The following is a 17167-nucleotide window of genomic DNA, read 5'->3' on the forward strand; positions in this document are numbered from 1 at the left end:
GCTCATCAGGACAATGTCCTGAACAGCCCTGTCCTCATGGCGAGCACCCACATCCAGCTTTTTGAAATAAATCAGCGGACCCTTATGCAATGGTAAGACCTGATCCTGTTTCTCACGTCTGTTTCATATAGTGGCAGGATATGTGTGTTGTCACGATATCTAATGTGCATTTATTTTTTTATCAGGCACGATCAAAGATCGAAGGCGATGATGAGGGACACCATCACCATGGCGATACCGGGGCCCCACCAGCAGAGCCCTGTCTGCCCCGCGGACTCCGCTGCAGCGGCCCGAGCAGCCAGACCAGCCACTCCAACTCCGCCTGCCCGCGGACGGCTCAACCCCCCCTCCTCCCCCTTAGTTTTGTAAATAGTTAGTGTAAATAGTTATAATGTGTGTGTGTGTGTCTGTGTATATATATATATGTAAATATCTTTTAATAAATACTTTTTATTTTTTGAAAACAAATTGACTCTTAAAGTTGTGTAAAAGAAAGTAAAAAAAAAAGGTAAAAAGAGAGGTCCAAGAATGGAAGCTGCTGAACCAAGTGAGCCTCTAGCAGAATGTATGTAACAAATGCAATATGTGCAGACTGTACTAGATTGGTCTTTATGTCTAGAAGACTAAAACATTTCTGTATTTGAGTATGTAGGCTCCCAGGACGAGAGCAGCACCCCCACCACCTGCTACATCTGCGGTAACCCTCCAGGGCCGCCATGCACTCTTCAAGGGCCAGTTTTTCTGCGCCCTTGAAGACGGCCCTGGAGGGCGTACGGCTGAGCAGTGGCTGCAGGAGCAGGAGCAGCATGAGCGGAAGCAGCAGGAGCAGCAGGAGCAGCATGAGCGGGAGCAGCATGAGCGGAAGCAGCAGGAGCAGCAGCAGCAGCAGGAGCGGGAGCAGCAGGAGCTTCCCTCCTCATCACCCTTGCCTCCATCGCCTCCCTGCTCGTCCGCCAGTCTGCCGAGCAGGGTGACCCTCTACCGGCGGCGGCAGAGGAGAGGGACAGGGAGGCCCTCCATCTTGAGCAGGCTGAAGGGGGCAGCCAGAACAGGCCTGGGGAGCCTGCTTCATCTGCGACGGAGCCCGAACCCTCCAGGGTGGACACGCTTTTTTCAGGGGGCAATTCTTCTGCCCCCTGGAAGAAGGCCCTGGAGGGCGGACGGTTCAGCAGTGGCTGCTGGACCGGCAAGGACCAGAGGTTCCGCCGCCGCCAAAGGTTCCCCGAACCACGGCCTGGAACCGGCTCAAGGTGGAGAGAATAAAGGAGATGGGGGGGGGGGGGGGAGCGAAAAGGAGAGGAAGCCCAACAAGCCCCGTATCTGCCAGCTGTGTGGCCAGCAACAGCAGAAGGACTATGGCCACAGCCAGTTTGGTGGCATAACTGTGGAGCTGTGGCTGGCTGAAAGAAGGAAGAAATAGGAAGACAAGTTTTTTGTATGTATGTATACTTTTATTTTTCATTTTCATTTATTTATTACATTCGTTTTAGTTCATTTGTGTGTTTTAATTAATAAAAGGTTGTTGGGTTCCCAAAAAGTATGACTTCCTTGTTCTTTCTTTCCCGATTCACAGCGTGTTTGTCTAGCCGGGTGCCTGCCTTTGTTTTGAATTTTAAAGTAGCCATGTGCCTGTGTGCCGGAAACAACAGAGATTCCGCTATTGGTCTCATATCTGTCCTTTCTACAGGTGTGGCGTTCCGTTTTAACCACAAACATTCAGGAAACATAGATAGACGCGTTCTGCAGAGCTGATTTTTCACATACTTTTCCAATTGGGTCTCCCCTCAAAAGCAACACAATTTTTCTGGGGTTTCGAGGTTCAAAATCGCCACATCAGCGCAGGCTTGGAAACCGAGTAGAACGTGCACCATCCATGCACAGAGCCACCCCCTCCCTTTTCTCTCACTCTCAATCACAGCAGATATGTAGAATGGAACTGAGTTACAGAATTGAAACACCGGATGTAGCACCGGAAGTAGCAAAATGAAACAAAATGAAACAAAGGAGGTTGAAATTGTTCCATTTACTACTTCCGCTACTCTAGGCGAAAAGCATTTGTCTATCAAAATTCAAATTCAAATTCAAATTCAAATTCAAAAGCTTTATTGGCATGACCATAACGATGTACAGTATTGCCAAAGCATTTGGGTTTGATACATAAAAGCGATTACATAAACAATACATATATCTTTACACAGGGTACATCAGAAGGGTAAAGGGAGAAGTGGGAACAATAATACAAATACATAATAATTATCAGGGGATTAACAACAACAACAACAACAACAGACATGAACATACATGAATTTAATTATTTTATGGGCTCTCCCTCCGTTTATGGCAGGAAGATACATATTGTGCAGCAAGGACAAGGCATTCCTCTATTTCTCCGGTGAGGTATGAAAGCCTCTCCTCACTGCTCGCAAGCAGGAACTCAGGGAGGGCCTCACTAATCTTTTTAAAATAATTTAGTCTTATGTCCTCGTATTTTGTGCACTGTGTCAGGAAGTGCAGCTCTGTCTCTACTGTTCCTTGTTCGCAATGGGGGCACAGTCTGTTTTCCTTGGGCAGCCAGGTTTGTCTGTGCCTACCCACCTCTATGGCCAGGCTGTGTTCACTGAGTCTGTACTTTGTCAACGTGGTTCTCAGATTTTTGTCTGTGATCAGGGTCAAATAGGGTGCTAAATCATAATTTCTGTTTAGGGCCAAATATAATTGCATCTTACTTTGTGTTTTTGTTTGTGTTTTCCAATGGCTTATGTAATTTTGCTTAATTGTTTTTCCAATTTGGTTTATCCTAATTTCAGGTGCCTTTCTGTACTGGTCCTGAGGTGTTAGTAGGGTGTTAGTGTGTGTGTGGGGATCTGGAGAGCTCAGGCTCAGGACCAGCTGAGTGAGGGGACATGTATCTTTGCTCAACTCTTGGTATTGCAGGGCTTTATAATGATGGGAGTGGGGGTCACTGCTTTTTAAGTGCTTCCAGAATTTGATTGCCCTTTTCTGTATTTTTGTAATCAATGGATATTGGCCTAATTCTGCCCTGCATGCATTGTGTATGGCACATCTGTGGACTTTTAAAATGCTTTTGCAGAACTCTGCATGCAAGGTCTCAATTGGATGTTTTTCCCATTTGTTGAATTCCTGATTTGTAAGTGGACCCCACACCTCACTGCCATAAAGGGCAATTGGCTCAATTACTGATTCGAATAGTTTGAGCCAGATTCGGATTGGAATTTCTACAGGGATTTGTCGTTTTATGGCATAGAAAGCCCTGCGTGCTTTTTCTCTCAAATCATTCACTGCAAGATTCAACTTTCCATTTGAATTTATTATTAAGCCTAAATATCTGTAGTTATTTGTGTGTTCAATTGAGTGTGGCCCTATTGTAAAATTGTGTTTTTGTACCTGAGATCTGGATCTTTTTTTCGAATATCATTATTTTAGTTTTGTTTAGGTTTACTGCCAGGGCCCAGGTCTGGCAGTACTGCTCTAGCAGATCCAGATTTGCTGTAATCCCTGTTCAGTGGGTGACAGCAGAACCAGGTCATCGGCATAGAGCAGGAGTTTGGTCTCCGAGTCGTGTAGGGTGACACCAGGTGCTGTTGATTTTTCTATGGTTTTTGCCAATTCGTTTATATAAAGGTTAAATAGGGTTGGGATTAAGCAGCAGCCTTGTCTCACCCCACGCCCCTGGGAGAGGAATTTGGTTCTTTTGCTTCCAATCTTTATTGCGCACTCACTTCTTGAATACATAGATTTGATCAGGTCATAGGTTTTTCCCCCTACACCACTTTCTAAAACTTTGTAAAATAAACCTGTGTGCCAAATAGAATCAAATGCTTGTTTAAAATCAATAAAGCATGCATATATTTTAGTTTTGTTTTGAATCACATGTCTCTCAATTAGGGTGTGTAGGGTGAAAATATGATCAGAGGTGCGGTAATTTGGTAAGAATCCAATTTGACATTTGCTCAGGGTATTGTGCTCCGTAAGGAAGTTTAGGACTCTAGAATTTATTATACTACAAAATAGCTTCCCCAGGTTACTGTTCACACAAATTCCTCTGTAATTACTAGGGTCGAATTTGTCACCAGATTTGAAAATTGGCGTTATGAGTCCTTGATTCCAGATGTCAGGGTAGTAACCTACACTCAGAACTAAGTTAAATAGTTTTAAGATGCCAGTTTGGAATTTTGTGCTCAGGCATTTTAGCATCTCAGTTAGAACACAGTCTAACCCTGGTGATTTTTTATCTTTTATCTTTCTTATTTAGTTTTTTAGCTCCATTTCAGTAATGGAGAGGTCTATGGGATTTTGATTGTCTTTAATAGTATATTCTAATTGTGTGAGCTTTTGATGTATGTGGTGTTGCTCCAAATTTGTGGTCAAATTTATGTTCTGAAATAGTGTTTGGAAATGGTTTGTCCATATTTCTCCATTTTGGATAGCCAATTCTTCTGGCCTCTTTTGTTTCAGGTTGTTCCAGTTGGTCCAGAAGTTATTTGAATTAATTGACTGCTCTATTACTTGTAGGTGCTTTTTGGTATATTGTGCTTTTTTGGATCTGAGTGTATGTTTATATTTTTTGAGCCTTTCACAGTAAAGAAGGCGTATGTTCATATTGTTTGGGTCTCTGTGTTTATGGTTAGATAGATTTCTTAATTCTTTTCTCATGTTTTGGCACTCTAGGTCGAACCAAATGTCCTCCTTTTTAAATTTAGGATTTATTTTTTTCTTCTTCTTTAGTTGTGCTTTCTCTGCTGTCTTTTCAAAAACGCTATTTATATTATTTACTGCCAAATCAACACCTTCTTTAGTGTGAGCATATGTGGTTTCCAGAAAGGTATCTAAGAGTGTTTGAATTTCTCGGCTGCCAATTGCTTTCTGGAATGGTTCTGTACTGTTTTGAGCCCATCTGTATGGATTCCTGAGGTGTCTCTATGGATTCTATCTCATTTGCATATCTGCTGCCATTGACTGCTTTGCCTGTTGGCTGCCTAGAGCCCTCCCCTCCCCCTCCATTATCCCCCCTGCTCTCAATCACAGCTATCAGTCACTCCATGTTTGACACTCTTTAAAAAATCGGAAAAGGTAAGTTAAAATGATGTGTTCGTCACATTCTGTGTTAGGAGAACAAAAAAGTGTAATCTATGCTAAATGTATTGTGTAGGTTTATTGTATTAGCAAACTGTGTAAACGTTTTAAGGTTACATTTTGTCAGCTAAATCAAGGTTACATTTTTTCAATTGGGTTTAATTCATAGTTTCGATGGCGGTAAAACTGCATTACAAAATAATATCAGAGTATTTGTCTAGCTAGCCTTCATGTAATTTAACAAGCTCTGGTTAGGCAAGGTTTAATTTAAACTTTCGATCGCGGTGAAATGCGTGTAGAATATAACCAGAGTGCTTGTCTAGCTAGCCTGCTGTCATTCATGTAATTTGGCAAAGTCAGCTATGTCAAGATTGAATTTAAACGTTCGATCACGGTTAAATCGCGTTAAAAAATGTTATTTAAAGTACTTGTGTATCTAGCTTGCTGTCATTCATGTAAATTAGTAAACGCTTGACTTTTCATTCATTAACATTGCAATACGTGTTTGGCAAAGTCAGCTATGTCAAGGTTAAATTTAAACGTTCGATTTCTATTCGAAAACATGTGATTAAAGTGCTTGTGTATCTAGCTTGGTTTCATTCAATGTATCTTCATTAGTACGCCGACTAAAAGGAGTTTCTTTCTTAGAGCGAATCGAGTTGTTGCACTAAACGTTAGCCATCTTGACAGCCATTGCATTGAGAGCCCTGTTTTGTAAAACAAATGGATTTAACATGAGAGTCTAGAGGTCTGGGGCAATTTTCATTTCGCCCAAAACCATTTGAAGCATGACTAGCCTGATTGGACAATGACAAACCGCCCCTGCCAACAACCAGGCTTATTGGGTGAGAGACATGAGGAGAACGAGAAAAGTGGTGCGACACATGAAAGAGGAGTAGGGAAAAACACTTGCGCACATGGAAGAAGTAGCCTACTAAGGGGCTATACAGAGAAACCACCTTCAGTGAGTAACGTCAAGTAGACGCTGGAGTATCACACATTTAGAATGCGCGTGGGTATTTGCAATTTGTATTAGTGGCGTTCTTTGAAGTTTAGCTCTCCCAACGGGGATAATAACCTAGCCTACTGCTAGCTCGCGGTCTGTCTGCTAGCACAGTAGTAATAGCATTCAGCAGTTTGTCCACAGTTAATTAACCTAGTGGTAACATTTTCGTCATGTAGTCAAGTTGGTCAATATTCAAGTTAGTTTAGCTTCTGCTCAGTTAGCGCCACAGGTTTTCCGGACACGCTTCTGGTTCCACTGAGTGGCCGTTGAGCGAGCACCGCCACCCGGATAGCAGCACTGGTGACCAGGGGAAAGCTTCAGCACGCTTCATGCTTCAGTTCAGTGCTGACTCAGTGCATGGAACTGACTCGAGTGGAGTTCTTGAAACTGGACACTGAACTCGACATGTGTGGCCTTGGGACATAGGACGTCCTCCCAGTTGGTGTTCAGGGGTAAGTGCCTATCCCTTTCTGCCTTTTCCCCATTGTAGCCCGTGTTTTCTATAGGAGGAGAGGCCTCGTCTCTCTAAATTTCATTGAGACATTGTTGATTGTTAATGGCATAATAGATATTTTAATTTTTGAATATTATATACACTCAATCATGTTGCAATGACTAAAGGAAATGTCAGCAGTGGGTGGCACAGGACTGAGCCATAAACCATTTTAGCTAGTGTTGCTTCAGGAGCATGGAAGGGAGGAGTGCAAATTGATTGCCTGTTGAGCTCAGATATCAATCAGATATGGACCCTATCTTTAGACCCAAGCTTAGACAGCCAGAACTCTTGTCGTATTTTTAATCTAGTTATGACTGTATTGTTAAATAATGTGTTTATTGCTGGTACTGGAACATGGACATCTCGACAAATAGAGGTTGCAGTTAAACGAGAAGGCTGCCATACGGCAGAAGGGCCCTTTTACGAGAAATCACGTGGCAGACATGCGTTTTCTTATAAACCCCGTTGCAAAGACACCTTTTCCGAGAAATCACGTGGCAGACATGCATTTTCTTCGATTCGTACGGTCATGAAAAACCTGGAAAAGTCATGGAATTTTAAAATGGTTATTTCCATTATAACCAAAAATGTGATCATTAGTGGGTAAGCAGTCGAATTATTTTAGTTTACCAGTTTGTTCTTTCCGTTCTACCCATGCTTAAGGACTAAGTGGAGCTTGTATATTGGGATTTAAATTTTATTTTTGATATATTGTCAATGTTATTTTGATAATACGTTAGCCTTTTTTTTATTTTTAGCCTTTTTCACTCTGGCAGTGGGACTGCCAATGGAAACTAGCCTTTTGGCTATAATTGGGTGCATTTACATTTTAATGTTCATGAATGTACACTGTCCCTCTTGATCAAATAAATACATTGATTGATTGATACGCTCTCATACTAACTGAAATAGTTCGGTGGCCATAGCAACAGTAACTCAGGGAAGCGGACGGGATAATGCCAGGGAAGTGTACACTGTAAAAAATGTGCATAAAATTAACACCGAAATGCCGTAAAATCATGACATAATAAAACTGTAAATAGAAATACAATAGAGTATTGCTTATTTCACAACATTTTTGGGTAAAATACTAAACGAAATATAACTGTTAATTTTAAAGTAAGATTATGCATATTTCTTTGTAGAAATGACATATGGCTGTAATTTACACGAAGCAAAACTGTAATACAAGAAGCAATGCAGTTTAAATTACAACATGGTGGTGTTAAAATACTAAACGAAATACAACTGTTAATTTTAAAGTAAGATTATGCATATTTCTTTGTAGAAATGACATACACTGTAAAAAAAATGCTGTTGTTTTTACGGGAAAAAACTGGCAGCTGAGTTGCCAAAACAATCCTGTAAAAAATACATCCACCTGTAAACCTCTTTACAGAGCAGCATGTACATTTTACATTTTAAACATGTATATTCAACATTGAACTTTAGCTATATTTACATCACTGCTATGATACATTGTAAAAAAATCATGTGATTTTTACTGGAAAAAACTGGCAGCTGTGGTTGCCAGAATAATTCTGTAAAAAATACGGCCAAACCGTAATCATCTTCACAGAACAATATGTACCTTTTACACTTTATAATGTATAATATTACATTGTAAACCAGTACATTTAACATTGGATTTATGCTGATTTTGCATGACCATTATGCTATAAAACCAATTATTTCAGTAAAATGTACATCCAGTTGTTGTCTATTGTACATCAAATCCCATTCAATTTCACTGAGAAATACCAAGCAACATTATTTAACTGCTTAAGTCTCCTTATAACACTGTTATTCAACTGATTTGTCATGTAGATTCCCCTTAAAAGTTCTTTATTATATAATGTATTTATAACAGTTTGGGCCAGGGCCCAACTATAGGGGTGCAGCAGACGCGGTCGCACCTGGGCCTGTGGTTCTTGGGGGCCCTTAGCTGTTGCCTATTGATATATTTATGTCTAAATTGATGCCATCCCCTTAAACTGCCTATGACTCCAATTTCCACAGCTCAACTACGGATGTGTTTAGAGAAGAACTGGTAATACATTTCAGAGAGTGTGTAATGCTATCTAGGCACTTGAAAAGGTAAACTTGTCTCCATCATGGTAGGTATTATTTGTGGGAAAAATAGTAACAATCTATAACAAAATGATATGCTTATCTTACATACACTATAGAAACTATTAAAACACGATTCAATGAAATGAATAAGTTCATATTTTCTTTGGTATTTTTGTCATATTCAGATTTGCAATGATTGCTGGGTAATATGTATGTTGTTGTCCAATGAAAAAGTCTCTATTTGATCATGTGACGATACGATATAGCTAGTTTAGGCGGAAAATCTGAACGCCAAGACCGACAAGTTGACTGCACAGCCAGAGGCACAGCACACCTGCAAGCCGAAACGATGCCTTTCAAACAGAAAAGTTTGGCTGTTGCCACTCTCAGAAACAATAGCAGGGCAGTGCACACAGAGTGATAATCCATAATCAGCATCTTGGCAAATTGAGAGACTGCGGACTGATGAGCAATCTCTGCTCTAAGGCAGGCCCTGAATGATAGGAGTTATTGTGCACCAAACTTTATTGCTATGTCCCTGTTGTAGTGGTCATTAGCTCGCAGGCAATGATGAGCTAAATGACCAGGCAAAACGTCTGTCTGACCACTGCAACAGGGACATAGGAATAACGTTTGGTGCACAACTCCTATCCTACCTACCATGATGGAGATAAGTTTGCCTTTTCAAGTGCATATATAGTATATAGCAAATAGACTCTTGACATTGGACAACAACATACATATTACCCAGCAATCATTGCAAATCTGAATATGACAGAAATACCAAAGAAAATAAGAACTTATTCATTTCATTGAATAGTTTTTTAATAGTTTCTATAGTGTATGTAAGATAAGCATATCATTTTGTTATAGATTGCTACTATTTTTCCCATAAATAATACCTACCATGATGGAGATAAGTTTACCTTTTCAAGGGATTCGATAGCATTAGACCCACTCCGAAATGAAATACCAGTTCTTCACTGAACACAACCGTGTTTGAGTGGCGGAAATTGGAGTCAGAGACTTCTGTCAGACGCAGTTTAAGGGGGGACATCAATATGTCTGTTGGCCCCAGCTACAGGCCCCAAGAACCACAGGCACAAGTGCGACCACACCGCAACCGGTGCGACCCTGGTCCAAACTAATTAATACGTTCAAATACATTATATTATAAAGAACTTTTAAGGGGAATCTACATGAAAAATCAGTTGAATATCAGTGTTATAATGAGACTTAAGCAGTTAAATAATGTTGTTTGCTTGGTATTTCTCAGTGAAATTGAATGGAATTTGATGTACAATAGACAACAACTGGATGTATATTTTACTGAATAATAGTTTTTTATAGAATGATGGTCACTGCAAAATCAGCATAAATCCAATGTTAAATTTACTGGGTTCTGGATGTATTTTTTACAGGTTTGTTCTGGCAACCACAGCTGCCAGTTTTTCCAGTAAAAAAACAACAGGAATTTTTTTTTTACAGTGTAGCATAGCAAGTGATGTAAAATATAGCTAAAGTTCAATGTTGAATATACAGGTTTAAAATGTTAACATTTTACTGAACAAACTTGTCCAATATAACATAACAGTGATGTAAATATTGCTGAAAATCCAATGTTGAATATACAGGTTTAAATGTTAAATTTACATGCTGCTCTGTAAAGAGTTACAGGTGGATGTATTTTTACAGGATTGTTCTGGCAACTCAGCTGCCAGTTTTTTTCCCGTAAACGATGGCAGTTTTTTTACAGTGTAGATTTAACCATGCTTGGCTACAAATGGAAAAGTACATGTCATGGGTTTAAAACAGACGAAGACCCGGGACGAGCAAAAATGTAGGTTGTGTGGTGGTAAAACATTCGACATTTCAAACATGGGAGAGGCGGCATTAACCATTAACCCTCTATACCCCAATAGAATTCTAGAACACTGCAGCATATTACTGCGAAAACCAGAGAATTCCTGTATTTTTTTGTTATTCTGTAAACAAACAGTTAACAATTAGAAAACAAAAGAAAAATTACAATTACAGTTTTGTTGTTTGAAAGGCATACATTGTTTGTTAATATTATATCAATATGTATTAGTGACATCTACAAATATAAAATACATAGCTTTACATACACCCCTAAAGTTCAAATTCATAGTTTTGAACCGTACTGCAGACCTATTATTACATTTAATATCATCTTAATGTATTAATTAGTATTTGTTTTATATGTTTGTAAATAAATAAATACTTATTAAACTTAATATTTAAATATGAACACTACTTAACCATATAGATAACCAACATTTTTGCTTATTTGGTGGAAAACACCAACCTCTATGCCTCTTCAAATGCATCCTGGTGCAATACATTTGTGGAGGAGGTGAAGGTGTTTGTGGGAATAAACATACTCATGGGTATCCATCATTTAAACAAACAAGGCTGACTTCAGTCAGTTCTTTTATTGCCACAAGCGGCACACTGCAACACAGTTACCCTCTTATCTTGACTACTGTTCATCTGATCCAGCCTTACAAGTGTCCTATGTGGCAGACACCATGCCACGAAATAGGTATGAGGAGTTATGCAGATACGTACCCTGTTCAAACCCAGGGATAGCAGACTCAGGTGACAAGCTTCAGAAAGTGAGACCATTACAGTTTTTTCCAATCATTTTCACACTTGGTTCAATACCATGTACACTTTCTCAAAACACTTAACACATCCAGCATATCAGTAGACTATTTGAACTAAATGGGATACTTTTCCATTGCTTAGATACAAAATGCAGTCAATGACCACTTCTTCAAAATTCATGGATACCTGTCTCAGTCAATGTTCACCACCAGCAAAACGCTGTGCAACTACAGCATTTTTTTTCAGATATTTAGATGCTCTGTTCAAAACAGTTAACTTTTCAGTTCAAAACCAGACACAATTTAGATGGAAGAATGCTGTATTTTCACAGACAAAATTAAATTATACACTGAATAAAGACAGATTTAGTTTTTTTACTAATATCATGAATGTATTCGTTTCCATCTTTGTTTTTGTTTGTTTGCAGCCTTGCTGCCAACTATACTGCAGTACAGCATTTGTGTTGAAATGTACATGTTGTAAATATAGATGTAAGTGTCACTGAAGACATTTTCCCACTATTACGGCTGCATATGAAAATTTCATGGGCCATCAACAAGACAAAGTTTGCCGAAAAGGGAACTACAACAAACTTGTATCCAAAGTGACTTACAATATAATTTTTCATTGCCCAGGAATTGAACCCAGGTCAGCTACTTGTTAGCCATCAACACTAACCACTGTACCACTTATCACACCTGTCAATCTTGCCACACAAAACTGATATCAACAAACCAACCAGAAAAGTTTGTTCTTACGGTTTTTCCAATAATTTTTACTCGTCTCAATACCATGTACACATTCCCAAAACACTTAACACATCGAGCATACCAGTAGACTATGTGAACCAAACTGTGGATACTTGCCCCTATGCTTATATACAAATGCAGTCAATGACCACTTCTTCTGAAATTCATGGATACCTGTCTCAGTCAAGGTTCACTACCAACAAAACGCTGTGCAACTACAGCATTTTTTGCCGATGTTTAGATACTCTGTTCAAAACAGTTAACTTTCAGTTTAAAACCTAACTTACAGTAATTTAGATTACTGTACATGGAAATATGCTGTATTTGGACAGACAAATTAAGGTCTATGCTTGAATAAGACAAAGTATTCTTATTTTAGCAGAAAGTTTAGTTAGATCATTTTGTTGTTTTGGCTTGCAGACTTCTTACTATCTCTACAGAAGGCAAGCATAGATGTAGCTGTTCCTGAAGAGTTGTTCCACTATTACAGTACTGCTCTATATGTAAGTCATAGGCTTTCAGTGAAGACAGTGATTGAAGAATGCAATTACAGTAAATGTACCCACTCAATAGTGACATCTATTGTGAGAAGCAAACTAACATATGAACACTGTCTTCAGATAGTTAGCTTGGATTGACGTATTTCCAAGATGCCATGCAAAGGAGAATGTTACCGTAAATGTGAAGTTCAAACATGTAAAAGTTTGACCCCAAATATAGGGGACAGAATGGATCAGCATTAGGGCTACAGTAGAATTCTAGTGGTATTACAGTACTTTGGTAGACTGTATCTTGTGTTGATGTATGTAAATATTGGAAATACTACAGTAAATACTTAGCATATTTATGCCTTTTGTTGTCCTGTAGTAAGCCTATATAGTGCAGTAACACGTGCAATTTTAGCATATGACTGTAATGACACATATTGCAGCATTTTAGAATTGTTTGTTCACTGTAATATAACAATATTTACTGTAGTCCAAATAAGTTTTTGCCTTTGTGTGTTTTTTCTCCTTTTTGCAATGCAAACCTACAGTAATCTATGCCAATCTAGAGGATACAGCAACATGTTATATATGCAATTGGCAATGCTTCAAGTTGTTAGTGTTTTTTAGTTCATTGTACTCTGAGAGAGAACATTTGCTAAAGTTACGGCAGCATGACTCACTTTTGGGTGAAGTATGAAGTGTTTTGGTGGTTGTAGTGCATTTTGCACCAAAGGTTAACTGATATGCTGAGGTGTGTGTCTGTTAAGCCCACTGTGTGAAGAGTTTTAGAAAAAGTGTACATGGTATTGACACAAGTTTAAAAGTGATCGGAAAAAACTGTAATGTGTGTCCTCCAGGAGAACGTCCTAAAACTTCTTCGATTATAGAAAAATCTCTCAGTAGGTGAGGCCATGATTAAATTTGACGCCATGTTACTTTGGAAACAGTATATGCCTAAGAAACATGTCAGATGGGGTATTAAGATCTGGTGTCTCTGTGACTCCCTGAAAGGATACTGTTTAGCATTCAATGTATAAACAGGCAACGAGGGGTGTGTGGCAGATGATATTTGGTTTGGGATAGAGGGTAGTAATGGATCTTATGTCAGACTACCTATACAAACACCACCACTTGTATGCGGACAACTTTTGTCCTTCAATTCCTTTAGTGAGAAACCTACTCTGTCCTACTGAAGCTTCCTTACGCTCATCAGGCCTCTCGCTGTTCCTCTCCCCCATGTCCTCACTCCTCTCTGCTGCCACAGCACCCTCACTCACTTCTCTACTCTCAGATGAGCTGGAACACCCGACATCCTGACGCATAATTGCATAAAAGAAAAAACTATCCCATTATTGTAAGCCATCACAGTGGAAGCCATTAGTGTTTCCTCCATTTTTCTGTCAATTGTTTTATGTCACAACATCAGCTCAATATCCCAGTGTGAACTACATACGGACTAGCTACTGCACATCTACTATACATTTTATGTAGTATTGATGTCCTATACTATGGTCCTATATGAGCACTGATTTCATTGTGATTGGCTTTCTACAGCTTAAAAGCTGTACCAGCTTAAAATTTAACATCACAACATACTAGCTGGTTGTCAAATAATCTGCTGAATGCCTTTCCAATATGAGGTTTTAAATATATTATAAATGGTTATCTTGCTATTGATTGTCTTAAACTACTGTTGTTACCATGAGCTTACAGCTCAAAAAAGAATGGAGGGGTTTGAATAACTAGTAGAGACGAACGAAAAATAATTAGAAGTGAGAATAAAAGAAAAGTGACCCATTTTCAGTTTTCTTTTTTACTATACATGTTATTTATCTAAATCTGATCAGTTTAGTAAGTAATGAGGCTGATGCAGTCACTAGCTAGCTATCAACCAACTCCTGACTGGCTCGAACTCCTCAGACTTACGTTACCTCAGTCAATGTAGATAGCTAGCAAAATAGCTGGAAAACTAGTCATGGAAATTGAGATGACGATCCAAATTTTAAAATACATTTTCTTCTGACAAACAGAAAACACAACCGATTACCCATGTCGTCGTTATTTGTGCACAAAATAGCTCTCACCCATAGACGCAGGTGCTTGCTTCTTAGGTTGCGAAAGTCACGAATTGACCGCCATTTCCACAAGTGAGGTAACGTGAAAATAACGTCCCTCAAATACCAATAATTAAATGTTACATATCTCTGCAAATAAAAGTGTCATGGGTTTACAATCCATTCAAATTCCATTGATCTAGCTATGTCTTATCAATTTGGAGAACGATGAGGCTGGTGCTAGTTGTAAACCAACACTTCTCAGTGACCGCCATACGAAGACGTTACTGGAGAGTTAGCTAGTCAGAAAAAAACAGGAGGATACTAATACTACTATTTTTAATACGTTTTTTTTTATTTTGATTTTTTAAACATGGTCGTCACTGTCATACAAACGTGATGAGTCGTCGTCTTTAGTGCACAAAAATACGGTCTCATCCAGTGAGAACAGATGCAGACGTCTCTTGATTGCTAGCCTTTACTGCAAGAGACACTGTAATCCTAGTTTAGTTAACAAATACTTCAGAAAAGTCAATGACAGCATACCCAGTTTCCGGTTTCAAAATAAAAGTAAGATGTTCATGTATCCACTAGCGGAGTATTATTTCATGAATTAATGTTGTAGTATAAAAACTGTGTCTTTAAAAGTTGCGGCCGGCAGCGGCTGCTATGGTGAAATTCTAACATGCCGTCGGCGGCCGCTATGGTGATTAGAGGGTTAACGAGCCATGCCAAAGGAAGCAAAGAGCGCTGCTGCTAGCGAAGCTACAGCAACCCTATCACCGGCTTTCTCACCACAGCGAGAGTTCTGCTACGCCGAGCAGCATGTCTCTCTCGACGGCTACCAAGCAGGCGTCGATAACCGATTCTGTAACGAAAAATGAAGTCCTAACTGCGGAAGTAATGCGGGCACTGAAGGTGGCCAATTCGCATTATTCTTTTAAATCATCCGAAGATGCCAGCCTGTTCTTTCGACGAATGTTCCCCATAGCCAGATTGCAAACACAATTGAGTCATACCATGCCAAACGTCCAAATTTAAGAACATCTCCCCACTCGACCATCTCAGATTTGGCTGAAAAAATTCAAGGATGTTCATACACTTCTTAATAGGTATAGTCCCAAATATTAGCTCTCTACTCCCAATAGTTTTGTCACACAAAACATTTTTTTAGCAACTAAGTTATGTGCATTTTCAGACGCTTTTTTAGCAGCGTTTTCTGAAGAGCCATTTTCAAATTGCTATAACTAGAAAAGTATTTAAGCTTAGCTAGCTCCTTCAAACTTTCTAGGCTTAAAATCAGCTACCATTACTTGAAGAATATGGACTTCCAAGGGTGTGGCTTGGGTATATCATAGTATTCGGGGTGCTTGAATTTGCACAAACATTTTACTCTACGCTCTGTGGCAGCATCTTTGAAGGAAGGATCTTTGTGGAAAGCTTAATGTTAAAGCTAGAGACTTGATATTATACACAGACCCCTTCCTATGTATGCTCTGTATAAAAAACCCTCTCCCTATGCGATGAATGGTCTGGAAGATATTAAAGCTTGAAAATGGATGAAAACCCATTTTCTGCAATTTTTGGCATGCTATAGCAAAAAAATGAGAGCATCTACCAACATGAAACTAACTGTTTTGGAAAGATTAGATATTTGTCCTTGACATATAAAAAAAATTGTGATGGTGTTCTGCCTCATTTTCTCAATTTTTTTTTTTTTTAATTTGGGATTTTTGTACACGCCCAGCACTCAATAGCCTATGGGAGCATATTCAAATGCTAACAAAATGCACTAAGTTTATGACACAGAGCTTAAACTGCATATTTTTGTATACTGTATGCTTTGGAATTCTCATTGTTAGTTTAAATACTACATTTTATCTCTTTTTTCATGTATACACTGAGATTTCACAAAATGTTTGGTCATGGAAATTTGGTTTAAAGTCATGGAAATCCATTGGTCAAAATTAGGGACATCTTCGGGGCCGATACTTCGTTAAAATACTTGCACTCGTTTTTGAATTGCCGATACCAAGCACCGATACCACTCATCAGTATTTCACTGCATCAAACTGGCCGGGCTATGCTGACACAAAATGTGATTTATTGTCCTACCACTCTCTGCCAGACTAGTAAGTAGCTTATTTGCCGTCTTGTGTTGCATTTGCTTGATGTTTGACTGTTAGGAACGTTTGTCATAGTGTCAAAGTATTTCAGTATACAGGTTTCGCTAAATTTAGGCGATTTGGGCTTACAGGAGTAAGGCACAGTGTAAGATCTGCACTGCTACGGTGTCGAGGGGCGGAAAGGAAAGTACTTTGTTTAACACAAGCAATTTGATTAAACATCTGAAGACACACCATAGTGCTAAGTACACAGAGTTCACTGATGCTAGTGGCGCAAGACCGAAGTAACCAATCTTAACTGACGTCTTGCAAAAGAAAAAAACGCGCACGCACACAGAGAGAGGTAGAGAGAAAGACTGTGCCACATAGGTTAAGTGATTGTTTGTGTACTTGAGCAGGAGATTCTTCTGATCCTTTTTTAACTGAAATGTGCTCTTGTGCTAATCCAGT

This window comes from Clupea harengus, unplaced genomic scaffold (assembly GCF_900700415.2).
Source record: "Clupea harengus unplaced genomic scaffold, Ch_v2.0.2, whole genome shotgun sequence".
Taxonomy (NCBI): domain Eukaryota; kingdom Metazoa; phylum Chordata; class Actinopteri; order Clupeiformes; family Clupeidae; genus Clupea; species Clupea harengus.